The sequence below is a fragment of the Drosophila willistoni genome, unplaced genomic scaffold (genome assembly GCF_018902025.1).
Source record: "Drosophila willistoni isolate 14030-0811.24 unplaced genomic scaffold, UCI_dwil_1.1 Seg596, whole genome shotgun sequence".
Classification (NCBI taxonomy): domain Eukaryota; kingdom Metazoa; phylum Arthropoda; class Insecta; order Diptera; family Drosophilidae; genus Drosophila; species Drosophila willistoni.
This window is the reverse complement of record NW_025814515.1, coordinates 75959-86311: the sequence shown is the minus strand read 5'-3', so window position 1 is coordinate 86311 and position 10353 is coordinate 75959.

Below are 10353 nucleotides of genomic sequence, written 5' to 3'. Positions count from 1 at the left end.
TGTGCTTTGCAGACCTATGTCGACAGTTACAGGGTGAAAACCAGGAACCTTAGACTGCTCCTTTATTTTATCGATATATATGTGTAGGTATCTTTTACATATATAAGACGGGATGTTCCAATTTTTTTTTGGGATTTTGTCATGTGTCCGTTTTTATTACAAAGATCGCATTCCCACGCCCTCTACTTTCCCTTCAGTACCAAATTGTCGCCGTTGACAATGTCGCCCAATTGTCCGAGCCACTGACGTCGGCAGAGAAAAATTCTGCCAGCGCTTTTCATGCTGAGGTTAGCCGACGGCACCCGAACGTATAATAATTTCGTCATCGAAACCCAATCGGCTGCCGAAAAAAAACTTAGGAAAAAAATTTTTCTCAATCGAAAAGAATAATGTTTGTTACTATGATTTTTGTATACATATTCATTTTATAATTACACATTGATTGTTGACATACAGGTTTGATTTGCCGGCTGTGCCTATTATACTCTGCGTTTTTGGCACGCGACAAAGCGGAAAACGGAAAGCAATTACCGACAAAGTAACTCAACATTGTTGTTGTTGCTAAGCGGCATTTTCGTTCGTCTAGCTTGTTTATAATTAGTCGCAGTTTTTTTGTGATATCAAAAATTAATAAATTTAATTAAGTGTTTTCAATAGAAAAAAAGGTAAGTGTTATTTAAATATAAATTTAAATATATATGTATGAATATATAAATAGTGATTTTGTTGGCAAAAAGTGTTTTCTTTGATGCACAACACTATGTGTTTATAGTGTTTATAAACATAAAAAAAAACAAAAAATTAATAAAGTTGTTTATAATTGCATTTAAATCGTTAATATTAAATGCAAGAAACAAAACTAAAAGAAAGAAAGAAACAAACAAAGTGAAAAAAAGAAAGTTCCAGAAAGTGCTAGGAACAGAAAAACCAATTCTGCCAACAAAATTGCTTCAATGTACCATAAACCGTACCGTAAAATTTTTTTCTACAATTTTTCTATCAGTATCAGTATGTAAAGTTTACATAATATAATAATAATAAAATATTTTATACTATTTTTCTTTATTTTCTATAGAAATTTTAAATATTTTAAAAAATTTTACAATATTTTTCTTTATTTTCTATAGAAATTTTAATTATTTTGAAAAATTTTACAATATTATTCTTTATTTTCTATAGAAATTTTAAATATTTTAAAAAATTTTACAATGTTTTTCTTTATTTTCTATAGAAATTTTTAATATTTTAAAAAATTTTACAATTATATAATATTTAAAAAAAAATTATTAAAAAATAAAAAAATAGTTTCCACCGGGGGTTGAACCAGGTTTTCGTCAACTTCAAACACGCCCCTAGGCCACCGAACTGCCTAGGGGCGGTTATTTTTCTTAAATATTAAATATTGTTACTTATAGATTACTTAAAAATTTTTTTTATTTTTTTATACAAATAGAATTGTTAGTTAATTTTCTAAAACTGACAAAGCCAAAATTTCCGAAGCCTTAATATCGATGCGAAAATATATTCCAAAAGAGTTTGCAAGGAAGCCGAGATCATTAGTAGTGCTTCCACATTGGAAGGCAACTGAGTACAGGCAGTTTTTGTTGTATACTGGAATTGAAGCTCTTAAAGATACATTGAATGATGACCAGTATTACGAGTTTTTGTTGCTTTACTGTGCTTACAGGTTGCTATGCTCCCAAAAGCAGAGACATAGTATTGTGGAAACTTCTCAACAAATGTTAAACTTATTTGTTGAGAATTTTTCACTTGTTTTTGGGGAAAACAGTGTTTCCAATGTTCACAGCTTACTCCACTTAAAAGAGACTGTTGAGCAAATCGGTTATCCGATTTCAGGCTCTTCATACTCTTTCGAAAACTATTTGCAAAGTCCTAAGAGATTTGTTCGAAAGCCAACGCAAATTTTACCACAAATTTGTAGGAAAATTGTAGAAGATAATTTAATTAGGAGGAGGAAATAGAGTTAGGTGAAAATTGTTTAAAAGTAAAGGGATGCACACTAAGTAATAGAAGGCCAGATAATTTTCGTTTTATTGGAGAAAGCATCCCATTTCAGGTAGTTTCTTTCACAGAGCAGCTTGGTGAAATATTTATTGTAGGGAATAGATTTGCACAGATAAGAAGCAGTGTAGGAATTTATTTCACTGATTTAGAAATGGCATCAACTTTGGAAAAGTTTTCTGTGTCCGATTTTGTGACCAAAGCGGTAGCTCGTAGTTCGAAATGGGGAAATGGAGGTCTTTGGTCCGTAGGCATTAGTATTAATCGGGCATATTTATTGCGACGACGCATTAGATATATTTTGAAGATTCACCTACCATAGTTTGATAAACTTCTTTTCTTCTTTTTTAAACAATAATAATAAATTCTTTTACTTTAGAATGGCCGACCACCAACAACAACCAATAATCGCAGAGTTCGCCATTCTAAAGCAAGCGTTGGCGGCTCAGACGGCGCTAAACGCCATATGACGATGGGGAAAAAGCGGCGACACAATGCTTGTTTGTCCCGGCGTTCGGCAAGATATCTTCTCTAAAGTCTATCACACGCGTTCTCAATATCATTCAAGTGGTTTGGGTAACTCCACTTGGAAATCGAGGTGAAGTCCTGGACTTCCTGTCCTGGTGGAACAGCGGTAGTAGGTTTATCCGTTCTGTCTCCATCTTAGGAAATGGAAATGTCTGCACCCGAACGAAATAATTTCGTACTCGAAACCCAATCGGCTGCCGAAAAAAAATTTAGGAAAAAAATTTTCTCAATCGAAAAGAATAATTTTTGTTACGATGATTTTTGTATACCCTATTTACCTATGAATGAAAATAAACGTGATAGCACTAAAAATCTTTATATACAATAAATTTATCTATATATATAAAATTCTCGAGTGTGTAGTGTTTGTTACCAAACTACTCCGAAACGGCTCGACCGATTCTCATGAAATTTTTTATGCAGATCGTGTAGGACTGAGAATAGGCCAACATCTATTTTTTATACCCAAATAATAACGAGCTCACGATTAAAACTGACTAACTGTGCTGGATATCTGAACTACACTGTGTTTTATACGAATGAAATTAGACACACGGCCTACTTGATAAGAGATGAAATTCAACAAAAATAATTTAAATCTTCCAATCGAAACAGGCCGTGAAAAACCATATACAACGTTGAGACTTTCTAGATTTCAGTAAGGTGATGTACACTGTTGAGTTCACACGGCTTCGCTTGGGGATTTCCGTATACAAAAATTTAATTTTCCAGTTTTTTTTCGGAACAGTTGAAATTTTCTTTTAACTTCAGGACAAGCGTTCTGTCGCTGTCGCCGAGTGTGGTTCGGTGGAAGGCGCGCACAAGAATTGTGCGTCTCGAGTTCAGTCGTTGTTACAACTCGATTGCGACCGAACTCGCTGCGCTAATTATTGATCAAGAAAATAATACACGTTATACAAATTAAACACTTCCTTCACTCACGGGTTAAAAAAATGAATTTTTATTTATAAAGTCATTTTTATTACAATACAGTATGTTTTAATTATAACTGAAAGATGCTGACTTTGGTGAGCGAATTCGGCGGAGTTTAAGCGAAGTTACCGGTTGGTTTGTACTTAGGCTCAAGACTGATTTGCTATGGTTCAATTATGTTGGATGAAGGCTTGGGTAATCGACGTCGTCGCAGGCGGCGGCGTTGGCTGAGTCCAATAGTCCACTTTAAGTGCGTGGGACCATTCTTTGTTTACACAAGTGTTCAGGACCATTCTTTGTTTATTGCCGAAATTTGTGGCGTGATTCTGCGTATGCACCGAACCCGACACCATTCTTCTAAGGCCTGGGAAAATGGGGTGCAGGCTTATTGTTTATCCTAGCGATCGGACTGTTACTTGAGATTGGCGATCATGCGACAAATGGGCATGTGTCGATTGAGTAGGGTTTACCAATGGGTATTGCATGTGATGATGAAATAGGGTCGGCCAATGGGCATGCGGTTAATGGGCATGTGTTGACGGACTTGGGTCTCTGGCTTCTATGTTATGGTATGAGTTGTGATAGAAGTGCTTAACTCGTCCCCCTTTAAGTGCGGACGTCCTCGGTCGCAACAACATATTGGACGGGCCCGATTGAGACTTCCATTGGTGGACCATGGTTGCCTGTTCCGTGGCTGCAGTATTTTTTTATGATGCAATATGTTATCATCGCAGCTGCTAGAAGAGTTAGAATAATCCAGTTTGATGAAGACATAATCAAGTTGTTTCTTTGGATACGCTCCAGATTATTAGTATTATTGATGTGTAACTCCTTGATCATTTCCAGCGATAGATTTTCACCTCTCTGCTGCTTATTTGATAGTAACTGTAACAGGATTCTTCTATAATGACTGTCGCGTTTTCCGCTTGGATTATGAAGGTGCCTTCTAGGGTGATGTTTTCTCCATTGATGCTGATGTCCCCTTGGAATTGGTTCAGCAGCAAGGTACCGGGCATTATTTCCTAATGAGATTTTACGTGCTGGTTGTTGATGACCTTATATTGGGGATTCCTTCTTTGCAAGTAGGCTCCTATACATTTACTGTTTTCTAAATTAGTCAGATCTTCCAGTTTAGAAATTGTCTTACCATTATGAATTTTACAATTACTCTTATTGGTTAACCCGAAGTATTTCTTGTTACATTTCATGATGTTTTCATAGTCTATTTCTTCTATAAATTTTTGATATTTAATTGGTATTGCTAGGATTTGTTTACAAATTTCATTGATTACTCTGGGAAGGCTAACAATATAAAGGAGTGATTTACCATCTGAGGCTACACTGACCTCAGCAAACTCTATTAATTCTTCAATGTTTATAAATGTTAAACTTTCTTCTTTAATTGTTTCGATGAAATCTATTTCGGTAGAGGATAATATTAGTGAATTTACTGTATTGGCCTTGGCCCAATCGATTGCATAGATAATATTTGTTATTTCTTCTCTTAGAAGACTCAATTTAAATTTGGTTATTTCAATTTCTTTTGACTTATTGTTAAATTCGGGTTTACCTCTAATTAATATGGTATTAGTTATTTTAATTAAATCGTTTATCTTATTTTCTATTAGATTATTAATTACGACCTGCCGATTATTGTTTACCAATTGTTCATTGATCTTATTTACCACAATCATATGATCTTCGTGATCAGGTGTGCCCGCTAACCATTTCCACGCCGTGCCAAGTATATCAAGCGATCTTTTGTTTCTAAACTGCATCGGCTGAAGCCTCCTCAGTTCATTCTGTATCCGCGTTATCTCATAGGCCAAAAAAGGCTGATACGGACTTAGGTTTGTCGAATTTTTGACAACTTCTTTTAAAACGGATATGGACGATTTTAAAGGTTCCATTCTGGCGCGCGGCTAACCCAGTTTCCAACATGACCACTCTTGACTTAGTGTAGTCTAATATGGTTGTGTGACGCCAGCAAAGTGGTAACATAAGCAATCTGTCGGAAAAGGATGTTTATCAATATTTCAAGTGGTTTTTATGAACTATCCTGCCTGACCTGGTTTTAACTTTGGTATTAAGATCTTCGGCTACTATTTCTTTTTTATATCTAGACGTTAGTTTCGAACCTAATCGTTTATTAATCCTAACGTAGATGATTTCACCTGGATCATAAATTTTTATGGGTTTTTTTGTTTTGTTATGGTACCCTAGGTCTTTGTTTTGTTTCTTTAAGATATTTTCTGAAATCTTTTCCCTTTCGAGTGCTAATTTTTCTGGTGTATGGACTAAATTTGTTGCGAAAAATGCTTCTATTGGCTTTTATTGGTTGTACTGTGGATTGTTTTATTGTATTCATCTACAGCCTTGAATATTAAATCCTCAAATTCTATTTCGGGGTGCTCTAACTTCAAGCATCTCATTATTTCCGTATATCTGGAATGAAATCTTTCTATTTGGCCGTTGCTGGATGAAGTATAAGGTGGGGTAGTGTGGACTTGTATCCCTAACTGATTATTTAAAAGAAATTTTATTGATGCAGAATTTAAAGCCTTTTCGTTATCCATTACCACGGTTTTCGTCATACCGAAGGCTATCAATAACTCACGTAAGGGCATTTTAAGATGTTCTGCTGCTTTTGAGTTTACAAGTTTAACTTGCGCATACTTAGAAAATTTGTCTATGGCTGTTAGAATGATCTTATTTTGGGTGGAATATAAATCTATATGAATTATTTCGCCTGGATATGTCGGAATAGGGGTTGGTTGTATTTCTTGATTCGGAGGGTGTCTTTGATACTTGGAGAGTTTACATGTTTGGCAAGAGTTTACTATTGCTTCTACTTTTTTCTTCATTTCTATGTGCTCTAAGATGTTCTTTAATTATGATTTCTTGTTCTTGGGTCTGATCATGGACATCTACAGTTTGGATTTGTGTGAATCTTGCCTTGTAATTCCTAAAATGCTCCGGAAAAATTTGTTGAATTTTACCCATGATACTTTCGGAAGTGAAAATACCATTTACTATTCTCGGATCCATTTTTTCTTTCAGAATAGTTACAAGATCGTCTTCGGAATAATTACTTCTCACTATTGTGTGTCTGTGGTATGTGGGGAATGGTATTTCGAAGGTGGTGGATTGGTAAACAATTGGTTTTTAAAGACATTGATGGGTACTTCCATTGCTGGAATGAGTTCGTGCCCTGAGCTTTCATCACTGTGGACTGTAGCTGACGTACTACTAGCATTTTGTTAGTAGGGTTCCTAGAGAGTGCGTCTGCTACGACATTTGAGCTACCCGGTTTATATTTCAACTCGTAGTTGTATTCCTCCAGGTAACTTTTCCATTTCTTCAGCTTTATGTTGTTATTTTTTGGGCTGAGAGCATAAGTGAGAGTCTGGTGGTCGGTGTAAAGGATCACCTTGGACTTGCCGTATACATACATTCTTAGCTTATCCAATGCCCATACTATTGCTAGCATTTCTCTCTCATTTGTGGCATAGTTTTCTTCAGCTTTGGATAACGCACGGGAAAGAAATGTAATGGGTCTCCCATTCTGTTCTAGAGAAGCTCCTAGTGCGATGTTTGAGGCATCGGTGGTTAGATGGAACTCTTGTTTAAAGTCAGGGTATGCTAGCATAACGTCTTGTGACACTAATGCATTTTTCACTTTCTCAAAGGCATCGGTTTCGGCTTCACCGAATCGGATTTCGATCTTACTTGAGACATTTTTCTTGGCTCTGCCATGTTCTCCTCTCAATAACGCAGTCAAGGGTCTAGCTAATTTAGCAAAATCTTTGATAAATCTTCTGTAATAACTAGCTAATCCCAGGAAGGACCTTAGTTGTTTTAGGTTCTTTGGTATAGGGAACTTTTTAATGGCTTGGATTTTCTCTGGATTGGTTTTAACTCCTTCCCTTGAAATTACTACGCCTAGGAAGTCAACGATATTTGACTTCATATTTCATATTTGCCTTGGACAAGGTAGAAAATACCAAAGCTAGATGTCGGAAATGCTCGTCGTATTATACCATCTCGTAATAATTCTTGTAGCTGGTCTTCTACTACTTCTCTTAGTGAGACTGGATATAGGTAATGCTTGGTGTAGACTGGAGTGTCTGTTGTCGTTTGGATTTCTCCTTGGACATTAGTAGCATAAGTCAATTTTTTATTTGGGTCCGCGAATAGCGATTTGTACTCCTCTTGGAGCGCCTTTAATCCTAATTTCTGCTGATTAGTGAGCTCATCTGATTTGAGGGTATGGACCTGATGGGCTCGCATCAGCTTCACTTTAACAACATGAGAGTTGTTGACGTATAGTAGATCTTTCCCTACATCAATGATAGCGTTTAACTCTCTTAGTGAGTCATTACCTAGAATTCCATGGAACGGATTCAGATTAGCTAATAGGAAGAATGTTATTGGTTTATTGGGTTCGTTGAATAAACACAAATGGATATGGCTGGTTATTAAAATGCGACCGCTTACGGTGTTCGCGTAAAACTTGTGTTCATTCGTTTTGATATTTTTTGCTATTTCTGGTTGGACATAGTTCTTGTTCGAGCCGGTATCTATTAAGAAATTGTATGAGGTTCCGTCTTTGTCCCGGACAACAAAGTACGGCAAAGAGGAACACTTTAACCTAAAAAATTAACGGTGTCCTCGATTTGTGGTTGTTGAGGCTCCTGTGATTGTGGACTGGTTTCCTCTTTGTTCTGTGGGACTAACTCTGAGTTGTCACCTTGTGAAGTAAAATATTCCCCCTGCTGTTGATATTGTTGAACCTCAGAATATGGGACTAATTCAAAAGGGTCTTCTTGGCCCTGATAAGCAGCCTGATAATCGGACATATCGGAGTAATGCTCTTCTTGAGGCGGTATGGTGATATATTGTTCACCTGACGGACCGGTTTCGATATGGAATTGCCTCTGCACTTTATTGGGAAAATTTGCGGTGGACTGGTTGACTCTCTTGAGTGCAAATTGTTGTGGTAAATTAACATTCGGTTTGTTCATGTAGTTAACTTTTTTGGTTAAAATAGAGCCGTCGACATCCATTGGAGTTGGTGCCGGCTGAGGTTTCGGGGCAAATGGCCTCGGTGGTGCGTTGAAAAATACGGGGTTATTAGATTGAGGGAATCTATTTTGGGGAATGAACACGTTTTGCATGGGTTTCTGATTATAATAGTTGTTATTGTTGTTGTAAGGTTTGGGTGGAATTGCTGGTATGAACGATCGTTGAGGTTGCACGTTAATTTTAGCATACTGTGGGGGTTTTGGTCCTACAGGTGGACGAATGTCACGATGGCCGATAATGTTTCTAGCCCTCTTATTATCCAACATATTGCACAATTGCAATGCATGCCTCAGATCTTTGGGTTCAGCTAAGCTCATTCTGTCTGAGAGATCTCCGTTCAGACCTCTGATGAAGGTATCTAGAGCCCTATCTCTGACCTGTTTAGCCATGGCTTCCATAGTCTCGGGAGAATAACACATCGTTTCGATTTGGTCTAGTATTAGCGACATCTGTTGGTGAACTGCGAAGTAGAAGTCATGAATGGAGGTGCCCTTCTGGGTCATGGTAAACAGCTGATATTCTAAAATGCTTAAATCTCGTCTGTCCGTGTACTCAGATAACAAACACTGCGAGATTGCGCCCCAATGTAATGCGGTGCGATAGACTTTCAACAATGTATTGGCATGGCCTGTAATTTTTCCTAAAATGGTCATAAGAATTGCATAATATTTGGGTGTTCCCTGAATGGGGGCATACAATTCCATCAATTGTGTGGCGGTAGTAAACCATGTTGAGAAATCCTCACGGCTACCTGAGAATTTGTCAAGATTCGATGTCTGGCACTTTATCTAGTTCATGCCAATCATCCTGAACGCCAGCTGTCTGGTCCCTAAAGGGTATATGTCCTGACTGAGAATGATTTAATTGTTTCACTATTTCCTGTAACTGAGACGACAAAATTGTCTGGATAGCTACATCTAGTCCCTGAATTGACAGTGCTTCGATTCTATTTGCGGTTGATGCACTTGAGGTGGATGCTGTCTGGGAATCAGAACCTGCTGCATGAATACCACCCTGCTGAAGGACTGCGGCTTTAACCCAGTTGTCTTTAGTCATTTTGGAAATGGATTTTTTTTTTAATTAGGGTTAATTCAAGGTGTTACGGTATCGCGAATACGAAAAATATAATCCGCGAAAATTAAATTTTTTGCTTATATTGATAAAAATATAGCGGTATGTCCGCTAATCTTGTATTGATAAAAATATAGCGGTATGTCCGCTAATCTTGGATTGATAGAAATATAGCGGTATGTCCGCTAATCTTGGATGGAAATGGCTTGTGGTATTATACAAAATTTTCAATATTATGTGGTTATCTTTTATAAAAATATTTTTTTCAAAATTTCAAAATTATTTTCTCTACTTTTTTTTTTAATATTACTTATTAATTTTTTTTCTTAACTTTTCATTATTTTCAATTTCTTTTTGAATATTACTTATTATTATTTTCTTTCTTAATTTTTCATTATTTTCTTTTTCTTTTTCGAGTGGGGAAAAAATTTAATTAAGGATTTTATATAAAAAAAATTTTTTAGCTTCTTGATATTGATTCACAAAATTTTTTTCACCCACTGTGTTTTCACAATAAAAATTTTATTTTGGTTTTCTTTTGCTTAAATTTATTTCACTTAACTTACGTTAATGCTATCATCCTCGGTGCTTTTTACTGATTGGTTTGTAGGAGATCTCGCTTTTCCAACGTTGAAGGTACTAACGCTCCTGGGCAAACACTTTTGGGTTTTCAGTTTTCCTCCGAACTGGTCTTAGAGGAATTCGTAGCGATTA